We start from the raw sequence: 17444 nt of genomic DNA, 5'->3' as shown, positions 1-17444 counted from the left end.
TAATAAACTTGGCTTGAACGTACTCTGCGCCCTGATCATGGAGGGCGCGGTGAACAATACATACAGCCTTAAACTTGATCCGTTGGATCACTGGTAGCCAGTGAAGGGCTCGGAGCACCAGGGTTATGCATGCACCAAAAGGGGAGCCAGTAGCGACCTGTGCTGCAAGATTCTGCAAACGTAATCGTTGTATCTGGCCCTTGGGTTGGGCCAGGTACCAAGAGTTGCAGTAATCTAGGCGTGATAGTACTAAGGAAGCCACCACCGGAGGATGAAGTGGGACTGGGATCATGGGGAGAACCTTGAGCTGAAAACGACCAGCTTGGCAGACTGCTGTAATCTGTTTGTCCATACTAAGTGTAGCCGAGATAATAACCCCTAGATTTTTCACCTTGCTAACCGGAACTGGTAGAGGACCCAGAGAATCAGGCCAGAAAGAGGACACCCAAAGTGTGGGATCAGAGGGGCAACCCACCACCATCACCTCAGTTTTGTCCCCATTCAGTTTGAGCCAATTGCAGTTCATTCATTCTCTCACGGCTGCCAGACACTCTCTCAAGCACGACGACACCTCAGCTTGATCAAGGTCTAGTCTAATCAGAATGTGGGTGTCGTCGGCATGCAAGTAGCATCTGACGCTGAACGAGCGGATCATACATACAAGGGCCCAAATATAGATGTTAAATAAGATTGGGGACAAAGAGGAGCCTTGAGGGGCTCCAGAAACTGAGGTGACATGGATCAGAAAGGAAGGGTGGCATCAAGGGGGTCTGAGTACGATCCGCCAGGAATGACGTGAACCAGGCCAGCACTTGCCCAGATATGCCAAATTGGGCAAGGCGGGACAGCAAGATGGAGTGGTCAACTGTATCGAACGTCGCTGAGAGATCGAGCAATACCAGGGCGCCCACTCCACCAGTGTCCACCAGCCTGGCAATGTATCCTGGACAGCGACCAGTACACTCTCAGTGCCTCTACTCGGACGAAAACCAGACTGAGCAGAATCAAAAAGATTGGAGAATTCCAGAAAAGCAGAGAGCAAGGACGAAACCAGTGATTCAAGAAGCTTAGAGAGAAAAGGAAGAAGAGAGATTGGGCAGAAATTGGACAGAACAGTAGGATCCAGGGTAGGCTTCTCAAGAAGGGGGACAACTCTGGCAGACTTCAGTTCCTGGGAGATCATCCCTGATTGGAAGTAATCGTTAATAGCAATAGTGATCTCTGAAAGGAGTTCTGGGGCAATATCCTTCAGGACCCGTATGGGGATGGCATCCGAGGGAGAACAGGATTTGATTTTTTGAATAGCTCCAAAAACAGACTCTTCAGAGAAATTTAGGGAAAGTCGTCCATTGCTTGATATAAGAGTGAGTAGAAATGGCATGGACAGCAGTATTATATGTAATAATGGGGGCTGCGGTGGTTGACGTGGAGATATTGTGTCGAATAGTGTCAATTTTAGTGATATAATATTGTGACAGTGCATTACAAAGCTCTTGGGTAGGAACAGCCTTAGGAGTCAGTTTCTCTGATGAGGAGAGCGCCTTGACTACTGAGAAAGGGTTCTGGGCTCACACAGAGAAGACTCTATTTTAGTAGCATAATAGAGAGTTTTAGCTGCTTTGATGGTAGCAGAATAAACAGTAGAACAGGCTTTATATTGGTTTTCTTTAACAGGATCATCATTTTTTGCCATTTGCATTTCGCTTGTTGCAGTTTAAGGCAAGCATCCTTCAGCGTATCCCTAAACCATGGTTCAGATGGTAGTCTGCGTGGTTGGACTAAACGAAGTGGGGCAGCCAAATTCGCGGCTTCAAAAAGTGTCTGAGCAAAATGGGACAATGAGACGGCAGGAGCCGTCCTACATTTGGCCCGGAGTGAAGTGACCATACTATAGGTGTCAACAATGCGCCAAGATCGCTGCCATGTTTTACTCGCTGCTATCTTGGTGGGTTTACTGCCAGTTTTCACCAGGCATGAGACTAGAAAATGGTCTGACCATAAGATAGGTTCAATGGATTGCATTGTCAGAAAGGATTCACTCGAAAAAATCAAGTCCAACATATTGCCTAATTTGTGCGTGGGACTTTTTACATATTGATACAGGATATGATTGGTTTGCACCCAATTGACTATGCGATTGTAAACTACCCTGCCTACCCATTCTGTTGTAGAATAGATCAATTATATTGGCAGATAACAGCTTGGGTCAAGTCTGTCACCTTTTTAAAGAATGGCATCATTGATTCTTTGCAGTTTTGTGGTATTTGATCAGCAGCCACTACATCATTGAAAATGTTGGTAAAGACTGGCATCCAGATTAGATGGTCTTGCTTAAATACATCCAATACAATCTTTTTTTGGGCCTGGAGCTTTCCCAGAGGGGGTAGAAACCAAAGGGTTCCTTAATTCTTTAACCTCAAACCGCAGTGCAAGGCGATTTAAAGGCAAAAATCCCTGATAAGTGGCGTTTACTAACGCTGAGTTATCACCATCTCCAATATGTCTATACAGCTTGGAGCAGTGGTTGACCCAGGTTAAAGCTGTGGGGAATTTGTTTGCGTTATCTAAAGGTGGTCTTTATTCCTGAGACACAATCTTCCAAAAGTCTTTTATTTGGGCTTTTTGCAACCGCTTCAAACCATTGCAAAGACTTGTGCTTCCATACGTCTTTGGCTTTTATACATTTTCTTTTGTGAAGTTGTCTCCCTTTACCCAGATTAGCTTTGTCTCTTTTCGGATCTTTAATAATTTTCAGAAGCCTAGATTTAATCTTTCTACAGTCAACATTATAGCAGGAAGGGTGGTTATTCTTGCGTTGACAGGGCCCAATGGCGGTGGTTAGGTGCAGCCTGGCAGTTTCAATTATACTGTTGAATACATGTTGTTGCACTAGATCTGCTTTTGTACTTATGAAGCAGGTTTCTATGCAAGTTCGGCATGAACTAATTACGTTATTCGAACATTTATCCCTGTAAATGTTTGCCCATTTTAGGTTTCCTCCAAGTAGAATTAAATGGATCAGATTCGGGCTGGGACTCAAAATCTTGTTTATAATCGTAGATTCCTGACAGTATCAAGGGATCATGATCACTCTCAGGACATTGCACAATCCTTAAATCATGTAGAAGGCACCAATCTTATGCATGCACTATAAAGAAATATATTGTCAACTGAAACCTGGTGTTCCGGAATGTTTATTGACTTGGTGTGTCTGATGGTATCCTCCCTATAAACTGTGCGTAATCCTCTTTCCAGTAATGTTGTTAGGAACAGTTCACCCATTTCAAGGCCACCTTTATTCCTACCTCTATTGCTCTTTGTATTCAGGATATGAAACGCCTGCTCCCAGGTTTCCTGGAATAATATGTCAAAAGAGGATATAAAAAATCAATGAACTCAGGATCCCCGAGCTTGCATTTTAAACCAACTATATTGCAAGAGACTATTCTTGACACCCTCGTGAGGGTCTGGCCAGTACTAGACCCCCTCTGTTGTGAGCAGCTGCTTGCATTATTATAGACTGGATACCTTGCCTCTGCAGACAGTTCCAATCTCAATGGTCCACTCAGGGCACTTTCGAAGGGCGAGTTCACGTCCATTATTTCCACAGAACCCAAAGAGCCAACAAGGCCCTTGTTTTCAACAGGCACCATGTGAGCACTTTTACACAAGGTATTACCCTCCATAATGTTTTGTGCAAGAGCTGGCAAGTGCCAGTGTTCGTGAAGATGGCATTGCTTGGCTCCTGTATTTAGGTAGACCTCTATGCCTGCGTTTGAAAAAATCGTTCTCATTCAAACATATATTGCAAATGCTTGCGTCATCAAACTTTACTCTTACACTGCAACCACTGCAGTACACACAGTCCGACAATATACGCAATAAGGGTAGCATCGGATCTGAGCTCCCAATAATCCCCAGTTGCTCTCGTAGCAATTTATCTAGTCTCCTTCTAATGGCATTCTTATTGCTGTGAAAACAGCCTTTGAAAGTACAGTGAAGATCCGGTCTTCTCCATCTTTCCATTTGATCTACTTGCCTACACATGGTGACTTGCTGGAACGTGTAAGGAACTCATGGTGGCAACAGTAAAGACAGACACAAGTGATCACAGTTCAAGTGTGTTTATTAAACTGGATATGCACGTTGGGAAAACACCTAATCTAAACTTAAAGCTAAGATGGGAGCAGGCTACGACCATCAAATGAAAAATAAGGCAGTCCTAGTGGCGTCTTGTCAAATAAAAGGGCCTATACTAAAATAAAACTACTGCCAGTCCTTACAACTAAATACAAAAAGATTGTGGGATAGGGCTCACAAGAAATAAAAAACGTGTTCACAAATGATAAGTCAGGATGTGGTAGCCGGGGGTCCCCCTTCCCCATGTTACAAATAACAAATAAAAAGTTCCTTTCCATATGCACGTTGGGGGTGATGACTTTTCACCCCCTAGATTCCCCTCTTTTCCGGGCTCAGATCCACAAACAGTTCTTAGCGATATCAGGACCTTAAGTGGTTAACTCTCTTGCTTCTGATGGCCTGGTTAGTTCAAAATAACCAACAAAATAAGTTCCTTTCGGATTGCACTTGAGGTGATGATTCTTCACCCCTGGGTCCCCCTCTTCTGGATTCAGACCCCTCTCGAATAACAGTCTCCCCCCCGTCGAGTTCACGCTGGCTTGTATTCAAAAAGATTTCTCTGATGCATTCACATGTCTTTGGGGTGACCGCTTCTCACCCCTGGATCCCCCTCTTCCGTGCTCAGACCCTTCTGGAATGTATGCCTTCCGCAGTCGGGTTCACTATGGCTTTCCTCGCATTCATGTGTATTAATGTCTTTTTAAACAGTTCACTATGGACATTCCTCTGTCGGGTTCACCTTTGTCAAAACAGTGATCATCTGGACTTTGGGCTTCGCCCCTTTCCATCGTCATACCTCAATCGGGTTCACTTTTGCCAATCACACAACTTCTACTTTCTTACGATGCAGGATTCACTTCCCTTCGCTTTACAATCTTCTGCCAGTCAAAGACTTTAGACTGTACAGAGGATTTTTCTAGACCCCTATAGGACCACTTTGACCCCTTTCTCGCCCCGTTCCCAAGGCCTTCTGGTAACAGTAGTTTCAACAATAGGGTAATCGCCCAGAGTTTCTCGAGTGAGCACCCACATGGTGCTGGACTACTCTGCAACTGGTTTTCCACTCTCGTATTAACAGTTCTTTGTACTTTTCTTCAATTAGCCGTATGCTACTTTTGTTCAACACAGTTCGGTTTCTTATCGGCTCTCCCTTCGACTCACCGGCTGTGATGAACCACTTGGCTTTTCTTGTCTTTGGAGTCAGGGCTGGTACCACGGTGGCAAGTGTCTCTCCCTGGCTTGGTTATCAGCGAAGGAGGGCCCTGTTTACCGTTGACATCTGCTGCACCACAGGCTGGCTATTGTTCGCGGTCTTACGATTCCTTCCACGGATGCTTTGTGGGCTTGGTTCGGAAGGGGCAAGGCTGCTTCTCTCCTTGTCACCCTTTCATTCGCGACGCCTTTCTCCTCCTCTTGAACTGCTGTACTTGGATAGCTGAATCGTCGTGCGGTGTGCCTTGCTTGTACTGTGCTCTCGTGCTCCACCTTTTATCCCCATGGAGAAAGGAAAGGCCCGTCAGGTGTGTGTGATTCTGGTCAATTGCCTGACTTTGTCTGACCCTTGTGTTGGGACATGTCAGATAAACGGCTCTTGTGTTAGTCTGTTGTCTTTCATGGTTTGCGAAAGTGTTCGTGTCGGAAAGGGTGAGGCAGTGTTTCTGAATATCCTACGTGGTCAGATGGGGAAAAGGTGTTGGAAGAAGGGGGATATCGCGTCTCATCCGTCGGTGTCCCACTTCCACTCTGAGAGGACCCCCATCCAGGTGATCCTCCCTCACTGGTCCACCCCCCAGGAACTGGATCCAATGTCGTTGGCCGTGTCCTGGCCATCTGGATGACAGATGCCTGGGGACTAGTTAGGGAGACATCTTCAGGTTTCTCACAAATGCGAGGTTAGTTGCAGGATGCAGGTAGTATACTGGGCTTCTGTCTGAGTATGGGGAGTCCTAGCGTTTGCCAGATTAGAATTAGAGCCATCTGGACCCATTAATTTGACCAATCCCATAAATGCCTTACCACTCGCCAAAGCAAGTAGTAAAGCATTGATATTGATATTTTTATTCTATCGCGCTCGTACACAAGTGTTTCAGAGCGCGACAAGGCAAGGGAGGAGAACAGGGGAGAACAAAACAGCGATCTTACTAGGCCCAGTGACATTGAGAACGCGCAAGTGCATGGGAGAGGGGGAGGGGAAAAGTGCATGGAAGGGGGGAGAAGTGGAAAGTGCGAAGCAGAGGAGAAACAGATAAATAACAATAAATAAATAATTAAGGCAACAAACAGTTTTAGTGCAGCCAGCAATTTACAAGTTCTAGCTTTATGGCAGCAGACAGGGTAGGTCTGATAAGTGCAGGAAGAAAAGGGGGGGCTGTATGGGTACAGATACAGACCCCAGTGCAAGGGGTGGCCCAGAGGCAGTGCAGGAAGGTAGCAGGGTGATCAGGTACCTGGGCCCGGAGGACAGAGGGTGGCCAGGTGCACGGTGCCAAGAGAGAACAGATCAGCAGGGGAGAGGGGGGAGCGAAGGCAGAAGAAAAGAGGAAGGTCTTCAGGTGCTTCCGGAACCGGAGATGGTTCTCCTCAAGTTTTAGAGTGGCAGGGAGGCTGTTCCAGAGGGAGGCCCCAGCCGAAGACAGAGATCTACCCCCAGGTCGTTTCTTTGAAAAACGACTGACCCTGAGGGAGTTGGAGGTAGAGGAGCGAAGAGCTCGAGAGGGGAGGTATTTGCGGAGGGATAGCTGAAGGTATTTTGGACCCAGGCCCCAGAAAGCCTTGTGAACAATGCAGAGGGTTTTGAATTTAATCCTTGCATCCACTGGGAGCCAATGGAGAGATTTCAGAGCTGGAGAGATACGATCCCAGGGGTTGAGGCCAAGGACAAGTCTTGCAGTCCTGTTCTGGATTAGCTGCAGAGGGCGAAGAGTAGAGGCAGGTAGATTTAGAAAGAGGCTGTTACAATAGTCCAAGCTAGAGAGAACCAGAGCTTGGGATACCATGAGCTTCTGTGGGAAGCAGAGGAAAGGCAGAGTACCTCCGAGGAGGTGCAGTTTGAAATTTGACTTTTTAGAGACCTAGGAGATGTGGGCGGAGAAGGAAAGGGTGGAATCAAAGATGACCCCGAGGTTCTTAGCCTCACAGGTGGGGGTATGAGGAGGGCCACGGGAGGGCGCCCAGAGAGTGAGACAAAAGGATGGTGAAGGAGTACCGATGAGGAGGTCTTGCTGGCATTCAGACAAAGATCATTGGCGGCACACCAATCTTGAATGGCAGTTAGGCAATCAGAGATGAGAGAGGGAGAGGAGGTGGCAGAGGGCAGCCTGAAAATGAGTTGAGTGTCATCAGCGTAGCACTGGAAATCTGAGCAGAAAGTGGCAATGCAGTGGGCGAGAGTTGCCAGGTATTGGTTGAAAAGCCAGGGCGAGAGGTTAGACCCCTGAGGAACACCACAGGTAGAGAGGAAGATAGATGAAAGGAAGGACCCAAGTTGGACCTGGGAGGGTCGATCTGAGAGGAAAGAGGTCAGCCAGGCCAGAGCCTGATCAGAGATACCCAGAATGTAAAGGATCGGTCAAATTAATGACAGACATTGTAACAGTGTTCATATGTTGTATGTCAATGTATATATTGAATAAATGTTAAGAAGCCTCTACGTAGACAACAGTAGAATGGGGGTTATACAGAAGGGAAATGTTATGCAGGTTTAAAGGTTAAGTAGGGGTAGGACGATGAGTATAAGTAATGATTGTAAATAGGTAAAAGGGGGGAGAAGGGAGGTAGCAGGATAGTGTTACCGCCTATCTGTGGCCGCTTAGCGAGATGGCACCACCTACAGAGGCCATCCTTTGGCCTCACATTCATTGTGGATGGTACACGAGTTGAGGTAAGGGGTCTGTTCCATCAGGCTCACCCTAAGGGTCCTCACAAACCCTCCAAGGAAGGGTGAGATGACGTAGCAAGTGCCCATTCAGTTGGTGGTCACGCAAGGGGAATCAAAGGGAATGAAGTTAAAAGTAGCTGTTTATTATAAATAAAGAGGGGTCCTCGTTGGATCCCTATAGAATTCACCCTGGGGTGTGTGTCCATTAGTGAACTCAGGGTGTAGCCCATCTCCTGTTAACAGCGATTTTATTTGGCCGATGTAATGCCCTTCCCTACCCAGTGGGCCTTGGGGTTGGGTGGTATCCATGGGAACCGTCCCTGCCCTATGCCAGCAATGGATGCTCCCTGCCTTGGGTTAGGGCTGGAAAACATGGGCTACAATCATATTTATAGTCAGTCTCAGTGGTATGATACCATTAGCAAGATAAATAGGTTCAGGTTCTGATATGTTATCCTGAACGCTTCCCTTGCTATCATGATTTTCACAATTCATATATCTCCAATTCAGGTTACATAAGTTTCTCAATTGTACAGAGCGGGTGGCTATTCTGTTACAGCCGCAGTCTGAGGAGTTACAGAGAGGATAAAGAAAAAGTGAAGTAGCAGATTGTGTCTGGGATGGTGCTGACACTGCCCTTGCAGCTTGGGATATATACCAGGAATAGGGCCAAGAACTACATGGCCGTTTGTACTAATCTGTGGGTCAGAGTTCACCAACAGATACAAATATTGGCGAGTTACACCTCATCGGAACTCTCAGTACACCGACTTGAGAGCTAAGCGGCCACAGGTAGTGATAAAATAGAGGTTTCCTATGGCTGAAAGCTTCAGTGGAATGTTGCCTGTGAAGTGGTGGAAGACTATCTGAACCCTGGGCTGCTCAGCATCTCTGAAGACATACTGAATAACAGTAGGTCGAATATGCTGTCGAATGATTTGGGAATATTCGAAGACCTGTGGCCCTGGAGTGACTTCTGTTATAACAGTGGAGGAAAGTGCAGTAACCTAAAGTGTACGTTTAAGGCAAAGGGGCCAGTGCAAGGATTATGGACTCCTACCAGTAATATTGTTCCCGGTCCATGGGCAGGATGCAATTGGGATTGGGTGACATCAATATGTATGGGAGGTGGTACCTCCCGGATGTCCTGCCCAATACCTAATTTCTGCCCCAGAGACAACCTCAGACTTGTGGTTAGGAATAGGATCAACTTGGAAATGATGGCCTCTGCAAACCCGCCCCGCCATCTGAAATGTATTAATAATCTACAAAGAGGACAGGTGTTGTTCGTGGGAAATAGAATGTGTTGCGATTGAAGGACAGTCGTAATAACATTGAATGGTAGGTTATTTCAGAAAGAAGATGTGTATTGAATTAGTACCCATGCATTCATTTTGTGATAAAGACAGGCTACAGTTTGATGTGTTCTGCCCTGCAGTCGAGAGAAAGACCATCAGTTTGCACATAGAATTGTTGCAGGAATGGCAGTACCCAGAAAGCTTGATAACTTAGAAAGTTTGATCGCAGCCGTAAAGAAGAAAAACAATATTAAGAAGAGTCTGCAGATATATTGGAGCAAACTTCGACCATCAAATGAAAATATGGTAGTCCTTGGGACGTTGTGTCAAAATAAAACGGTCTTTACTAAGAAAAACCTATTGGCAATCCTTATTCTAAATACAAAAAAGAAGTGTGGGATAATGTTCTCAATAAAGAAAGAAGTGTTCACAAATAATAAGTCAGGATGTGATTGCCAGGTGTCTACCTTCCCCACGTTTTGAGCATGGGCAAGGTGGATCTCCTGAGCACAGAACACACTCGAGCCTTCCCAGTACGAGTCAGTACTGTATTAGCTATCAGATTCTTCGATGGTTAAGTCCCTTTTTTTTTTTAAAACTTCTTTTAATTCGTTTTTCAACACAGAAAAAATGCATTTCCCAACAACCCTCCCCCCCCAGCCTCCCCGCCCTCCCTCCCCCCAAAGGCAGCTGCGTTATGTCTGTAGTCCATTAGCGCCATGGACCGGTCACCCAAAGTTGTCAAGTTTATAACAGAGAAACAACCCTTCCCAACTACCCCCCCCCCCCCTCATTCCCCTGGGAGTGGCTCCTCCTTGTCCATGATCCATTACCTCCATGGGTCATTCACTAATGTTCACTGCAGGTCCAGTAGTCGCAAGCGCTGAGGGCGCCACCCGATCCAAAAGTCATCTTTAAGAAAGGCCAAAGTTTCCTCCCAGTCCCTTGCGAAGGACTGTAGATTGTTATCCTTGCATATGTTGCCCATTCAAGTGCCACAATTTCCCAGAGTTTCAGCAACAGGTCCTGCAGGGGGGGGGAACCTCCATACTCTTCCACCTCTGTGCTATTACTGTCATAGCTGCAATCATAAGGATAGCCCTTGCTTTCCCCCGGGACTTAGGCTCCCCCGCCCTGATGCCTCGCCCAACTCCTAAAAGGACCTACTCTGGGGGTCTGCTACTTCCTGGCCCGTATGCTTGCTCCTGAGCCCTCTGGACCTCCAGCCAAAAGGGCCTAATTTTTGGGCATGTCCACCAGATATTCTGCGCCATGCCCTCCATCCCACATCCCCACCAACTCCCAGAGGTAGTGGGATATATCTCCAGAAGACGGGCTGGTGTATAATGCCACCAGAACAAGATCTTGTGCCACATTTCCTGTAGCTGAGATGCTTTGACCAGTTTGGGAATTTTCCTCCATAACCTTTCCCAATCTTCTCGCTCGATTGCCCTTCCCAAGATCTATTCCCACCTCTGCATATACGACCATTGGCTTCTAACAGTTGCTTCGTCCAAGATCTTACATAGATTAGATATTAGACCCTTGGATCCATCATTAGCCAAGAGAAACTTCTCAAACCGTGTCTTTTCCCTTGTTGCGGCCTGTTTGTTCCCGGGGTTCACGACCCAGTGACATAGCTGCGCGTATCTAAGCCTTTCCCCCTCCTTCACTCCATACTCCCTCTTACAATCCTCGAATGAGAGAATCCCCCCTCCCCCCGAAACATATTGCCCAGCCATTTACAGCCCCGCTCTTGCCACTGCTTAAATGCTCCTCCATCCATCCCTGGGGTGAAGTCTCCATTGCGAAACAGGGGTGTAAAGGGGGAAGGAAAGGTTGTGATTCCCTTAGTTCTCACCATTTTGTCCCAGTTCTCCGCCATCAGTTTCGTAATGGTGCTTTTATATACATGCTTGGGCCTATGCTGTTTTGGGAGCCACAGGACCTCCGCCAGACTGCAATGTACTATCGCTCTGTCGATTGCCACCCGTTAAGTCTCTTTTCAATAAAAGTCTCTCGCCTTTGAGGGCCTGATGCCTTCAACAAACACAAAGTTCTGTTCCATATATACTTTGAGTGACGGCTTCACCCCTGGGTCCCCCTCTTCTGGGCGCAGACCCCTCACCAGTCATATTCCACAAAACTAAACAGTTCCTTTTCTAAATGAACTCTATCTGATGACTTTTCACCCCTGGATCTCCCTTGGTCGGGCTCGGACCCAACTGACAAGGGGGAAAATTCACTTCGCCATGTCTTGTATTCACCAATCTTAATGTCTTTTTAAACAGCTCTTCGGGCTTTGTCCTTGGTTGTCGGCTTCCCTATACCGGGTTCACTCTGGCCAACTTTTACAAACAGTTCACTGTGGGACTTTAGACTTCACCCCCTCTTGTTAGCACCCCTCCGGTAGGTTCACTATTGCCAACTTTATGAATCCGTATACAGAGTTCATATACGGATTTCAACATGTGGGATTAATTTCCCTTCTTCACAATCATCTGTCGGTCAAAGACTTTCGACAGTACAGAGGATTTTACAAGACCCCTGTATGACCACTTTGACCTCTCTTTGTCTCTTCCCAAGGCCTTCTGGTTACGGTAGTCTCTACCACCAGGTAATCTCCAGAGTTTCCTGCGGGAGCACCCACTTTGTGCCGGACGACTCTGTTGTGGGCTTTAATAGTGTCTTTAAATCTTTCAAAGTTCAAATCAGCCGTTCGCTATTTTCCCTTCAACACAGTTCGAATTCTTGTCGACTCTCCCCTCGACTCACCAGCTGTAATGAACTGCTTGGCCTTCCTTCTCTTTGGAGTCAAGGTTTGTACCACCGAGACAAGCATCTCCCCCCGGCTTTGTAATCAGCGGAGGAGGGTCTTGTGTACCATGCGCATCTGCTGCAAAACACGCTGGCTTTTGTTTGCAGCCTTATGTTTCCATCTGCAGGGGTTTCACAGGCCTTGATCAGGAAGGGAAGGTTGCTTCTCTCCTTGCCACCCTCTCGGTATTCGCTGTCTTTTGCCTCCTCTTGAGCTGCCATGCGGAGTTAGCTCTCATGTCATGCGGTCTCCCTTGCTCGTCCTGTGCTCTACCTTTTATCCCTATGGAAAGGGTAAGGGCTATCAGGTGTGTGTGGTTCTGGTCAATTGCCTGACTTTGCCTGACCCTTGTATTGGGACATGCAGTTAAACAGCTCTGGTGTTAGTCCGTTGTGTTTCGTGTTGTGCGAAAGTGTTCCTATCGAAAAAAGTGGGGGGGGAGGCAGTGTTTTGGAATATCCTACTTGGTAGGATGGGGAAAAGGTGTTGAAGGAAGGGGGCTATCGCATCTCACCCGTCAGTATCCCACTCCCACAGGACCCTCCCCATCCAGGTGATCCTCCCTCACTGGTCCACCGCCAGGAGCTAGATCCAATAGCGATGGCCGTGTCCTGGCCACCTGGATGACAGATCTGCGGGGACTAACTAGGGAGACACCGTCCGGTTTCTCACACCTGTGTGCACCTTAGGGTGTGACAGGTTCTAATGGTAATGAGATTTCAGAACAACTTGGTTTCACCCCAACTGTATATGTAATACTGTTCTTTGGTTTTCTGGCAGGTACCATTATGTTCTGTTGTAAATATTGCACTAAGGAAGGAAAAATAGTTGTCAATACTATGCCCTCCAGAACCGCTACATAGAATACTAAAGATGATTTGTATCCACTCTTTGCACTTCGAGATATGCATAAAGAATCCTGTGCGCTGAAGCACGAGTTATATCACTTTATGAGCGTAAAAACTGAATACAAGTCCTGCATTTAGATTGCATTTTAGAGGAACATTAAAGGGCAAACCACATTGGCACATTGGACTAAATAAATAAATGAACAAAGATGGAGCTTGAGGAGAAGCGGACGGTGGGGGGCGGGCGGTTCCTTTTCATGCATATGCTCCAAGTGGAGGGTTCTGTTTTATTGTCCTTTTTTTCATATTAGCTTGAGTTATTTTTCTACGAGCGGACTTTAGTAAGCTAAACCTTTTCCCCTGTTGGCTGTGGACAAAAAAAGTCTTACAGCAACTGGCCTGCACATGTGCGCCCATCCTGCTGAATGAGCCTTTCTCGCCATTTAAGGTGACTGAGATAAGGCCATTGGACAAAGCTCAGTAGCTCACTCCAGCTTAGGTTGGAGTGGACAATGAGCCAGTCATAGAAACCGGATGTTATAAGGAGGGAGGATGCCCTATGCCTCTTGCCTGAGGGGGCAGGAACTTAAGTACCTGGTAGCCGCAATGATGACCTGCAAGGGGTATTCTCATGCTTCATTTTCTGTCATCAATAGGGAAGAAGGACCAGTAATCCCATGGATGCACCCTTTGTGTGAGGTGAAGGCAGGAATAGCATGCTGTAAGGTCTGATCTAAACCTTCTTGACAATTCGTTGGACAGGTGGTCCGTTATTTACATAAGTGATGGGTCTGCATGGCAGGTCGGGTTAACTAGGACGCAATGGGTCAATGAGCGAGATGCTGCCTGTCTTGCATGCAAACCAATAAATCGTCTTTTGTTTTACCATCACCAGAAAATGAGAATGCAAGTCTAATTACTCTGACAGCGTCAAGTCGAAATGAACAAACATACTGGGTGTGCCATCCATATCTTTCTGGGTTGAGCTCTAAAATGTTGACACATGTTTCAGCATTGGTAATGTCACAATTGTGGGTCATATTCCTGGCATGAGGCATCTGCCAGAGATAGCAACACGTCACAGTCCGAAGTCATACTCCTAGACTGATTGCAGGCACCTCGGTGATGTCAGTCGTCAGGTTCAATGGGTGATATTAACATACAATAAAATGGTCCTGAAATCATGTCAGCATGCAATGTCATGTGCTTCGAGTGAGGTCAGAGTCTGAAGCCAGGTCGCTGGACAGATTTGTATTTGTATTTATTTTATTTATATAGCGCACCAGGCCCTGGGGAAACCAGGCGCATCTCTTAGATACAGCATGATAAAAGCAGACAGGTCAGTACTTACAAGGTTTTACAGGTATATTACAAAGTTTGCAAGCAAAATAATAACAATAAGAGGACAAGCAGAATGTATATACAAGGGTACGTCTAAGTACAGGTTAAGCAGTGAGTCCAGTGTTAAATGTCTTGGGAGGACAACCACACTTTGGAAAGGTGTTTGAATCTCAGAAAGGAGGGTTCTGCTCTGAGCTCATTGGGGAGTGAGTTCCATAATTTGGCTGCCATGATAGGGAAGCTGGTTCCACCTGATCTTTGGAGACTGTATCATGGGATGACAAGGCAGTTGGCTTGGGCCATTCTGCGAGGTCTAGTGGAGTTGTGGAAGGCAAAACTGTTAGCCAGGTAACAGGGAGCTTGGTTATGAAGGCATTTATGGGTAAGAGCCAGAGATTTCAAGGAAATTCGGTGTGGGATTGAGAGCCAGTGAAGGTTGCATCTAGTGTCAGCTATGTGTTGGCGCCTAGGAATGTTAAGGCCGCTCTGATAGCATTGTTTTGGACAATTTGTAACTTATTTAAGTTACAGCGATTAGTACCTAGGTAAAGGGTGTTGCAGTAATCAACCTTTGATAGTACAAGGGTCCTAGCCAGGGTCACACAATTGGCTGTAGAGAGAAAAGGGCGACAGGCTGTAATAAGCTTGCAGGTATAAGCCGCTGCGGAAGAGACTGAATTGGTTTGTCTAATAAAGGTTAAGGTCGAGTCAATGTAGATCCCTAGGGTTTTGTGTCCTTAGTAGTTAGGATAGTATTCCCATCGATGGTGAAGGACTTAAACGCAGGGTCGAGTTTGGTGAGTTTTTGTGGTGAGCCAAGAATGAGGAGCTCTGTCTTTTCATCATTTAGACAGAGTCTGTGTTGAGCCATCCAGCTTGGATGACCTGGTAGATGACATTGATAGCGAGGGAGTCAGCAGTGTAGTCACCTGTGATAGGGATTAGTATCTGGGCGTTGTCAGCGTAATTGGTGTAAGTGACACTCAGATAGTCCAGAATATCGAAAAGGGGTTTGGTGAACACGTTATACAACGTGGGTGAGACACACAAACCTTGTGGCACGCCACAAGAAACAGGTGCGGGTGGGGCAGCTGCTAATGGAGAGAACACACGCATAGATCTGTTGTCTAAGAAGGAGCTAATCCAGGTTGTAGCTTTGTCAGAGAAGTGTGCAGGTGATTTGAGGTGGTGACAAAGAATGTCATGATTGACAAGATCAAAGGCCGCCGAGAGGTCCAAAAGGAGTAATAGAGCAAGTTTTCCTTTGTCTTTTAGATCTAGGTTTTTAAATCAATAAGGGCAGTTTCAGTACCGTGACGTGGCCGAAACCCAGATTGCCTGAGTCCCAGAAGTTTGTTTGATTCAAGGTGCTCTTGAATTTGTAAATATGCAGCTTGGTCGAGGATTTTTAGTAGAAACGGGACAGTAGTGATTGGCCTGTAGTTAGTGGGTATGCTGGGGTCCAAGGTAGGTTTTTTCAGAAGAGGGATGACCCACGCATCCTTTAGGTTGTCAGGTACAATCCCAGAACTAAAGGAAGAGTTGATGAACGTAGTGATGAATGGTGCTAGGTCATGGGCTGCTTCCTTAATAATGGGCACAGGACAAAGGTCACCTTGACAGTTGGATGGCTTAAGGCTAGCGATGATCTTTTCCACTTCAGAAATGGAGAGTGGAGAGAAGCTAAAAGGAGTCAGAGAATCTGGGATGGAGTGGTTTAGGGTGGGGATAAGGTTAGGTTGAGGGTTCGATTGTAAGCTGGTTTGTTTGTTGTTGATTTTAATTTGGAGAGTGGCAATCTTGCCTAGGAGAGCCTCTTGGATTTTGGTGCACCAAGTGCTATCTTTGGTGCAGGTATCTGGTGCAGTAACCGGAGTTTCAAGTTCTTTTAGGATTTTGAACAATTCTTTGGTGTTGGATTTGGCTTGTTCGATGCATTTATTGTATGTGTCTTTTTTAGCCTGGAGTATGGCTTCCTTGTAATTAAGGGTAGCCAGGAATAGACACGATTTGTTGGCTAGAGACTGGTTGCTTTTCCAATGTGATTCCGCAATTCGTTTTCCTTTGCGCAAGGTTCTATGCTGGCGTGTGAACAAGGAGTTCAGGTGGGCTCGAGGTTTGGATTTTCTCAGTTTAGATGGGGCGATGATGTCTAAGGCTTTTTGCATAGCGCGGTTAAATGTGTCAACCAGAGCCGTGGGGTCAGAGCATGTGTGAGCCTGGTCATTGAGGGCAGGGAGGAGGAGTGGGAGGAGTCTGTCGCAAGTGATGTTACGTTTATTACGAGTGGCCGTAGCAGGTGAAGTGCTGGGAGAGGGGCTAACAGGTATGGACTGGATGTTAAACGTAATTAAGTTGTGGTCAGTCCACGAACACTGTTGGTTGGAGGTGATATTGATGGGACAGTTATGGGCAGCTAGCCAGTCAAGGGTTCTGCCCTTGTCGTGGGTGGGTTGGTTTATGAACTGTGTGAATCCTGCATTCATAAGCATATTATCAATAGTCATGGCAGCAGTATCATTGGGGTCAGAAAGGCCTAAATTAAAATCCCCCAGTATCGTGTCATGGGATTTGGTTTTGGTGTTGTGAGTGATGATGTTAGAGAGGTCCTCAGCGAAGGTGGATAACGGCCCAGGTGGCCGGTAAAGTAGATGGAAGGCGATAGAATGGTTAGGGGTAACGGCTAGTTTAGCTGTCAGTGCTTCCATAGCGGAAAAGTGATGCGCGGAGGAGAGGTGGAAGTTTAGAACATTTTTATGGATAATGGCAATGCCACCACCTTTGGACTGATTAGAGTTACGGTCATGTCTGATAATGTTATAACCTGGGGGGATGGCAAGGGAGAGTAGTGGGCCAGAGGCTGCGTGAAGCCAGGTTTCGGTAATTGCTATGGCGTCGAGGATGAGGTCAGCCACTTCTAGAGCGTGTGCCGTGAGTGATCTGACATTGATTAATGCACCCTTGATATTGCTCGTGTTGGAGAGGTTCGAGTGGGGTGGTGATGGGTTTGGCGTAGGTGTGGATGATGTGGATGTCAGTGGCTGATTGTTGAGATGCGCCGAGTGATGGGAGGCGTGAGTGAGTCGCGAGCCAAGTCTGGCATTTCTCAGGGTGATGGAGCA

This window comes from Ambystoma mexicanum, chromosome 3q (genome assembly GCF_040938575.1).
Source record: "Ambystoma mexicanum isolate Mex_15411 chromosome 3q, UKY_AmexF1_1, whole genome shotgun sequence".
NCBI lineage: Eukaryota > Metazoa > Chordata > Amphibia > Caudata > Ambystomatidae > Ambystoma > Ambystoma mexicanum.
This window is presented reverse-complemented; position numbering follows the sequence as displayed.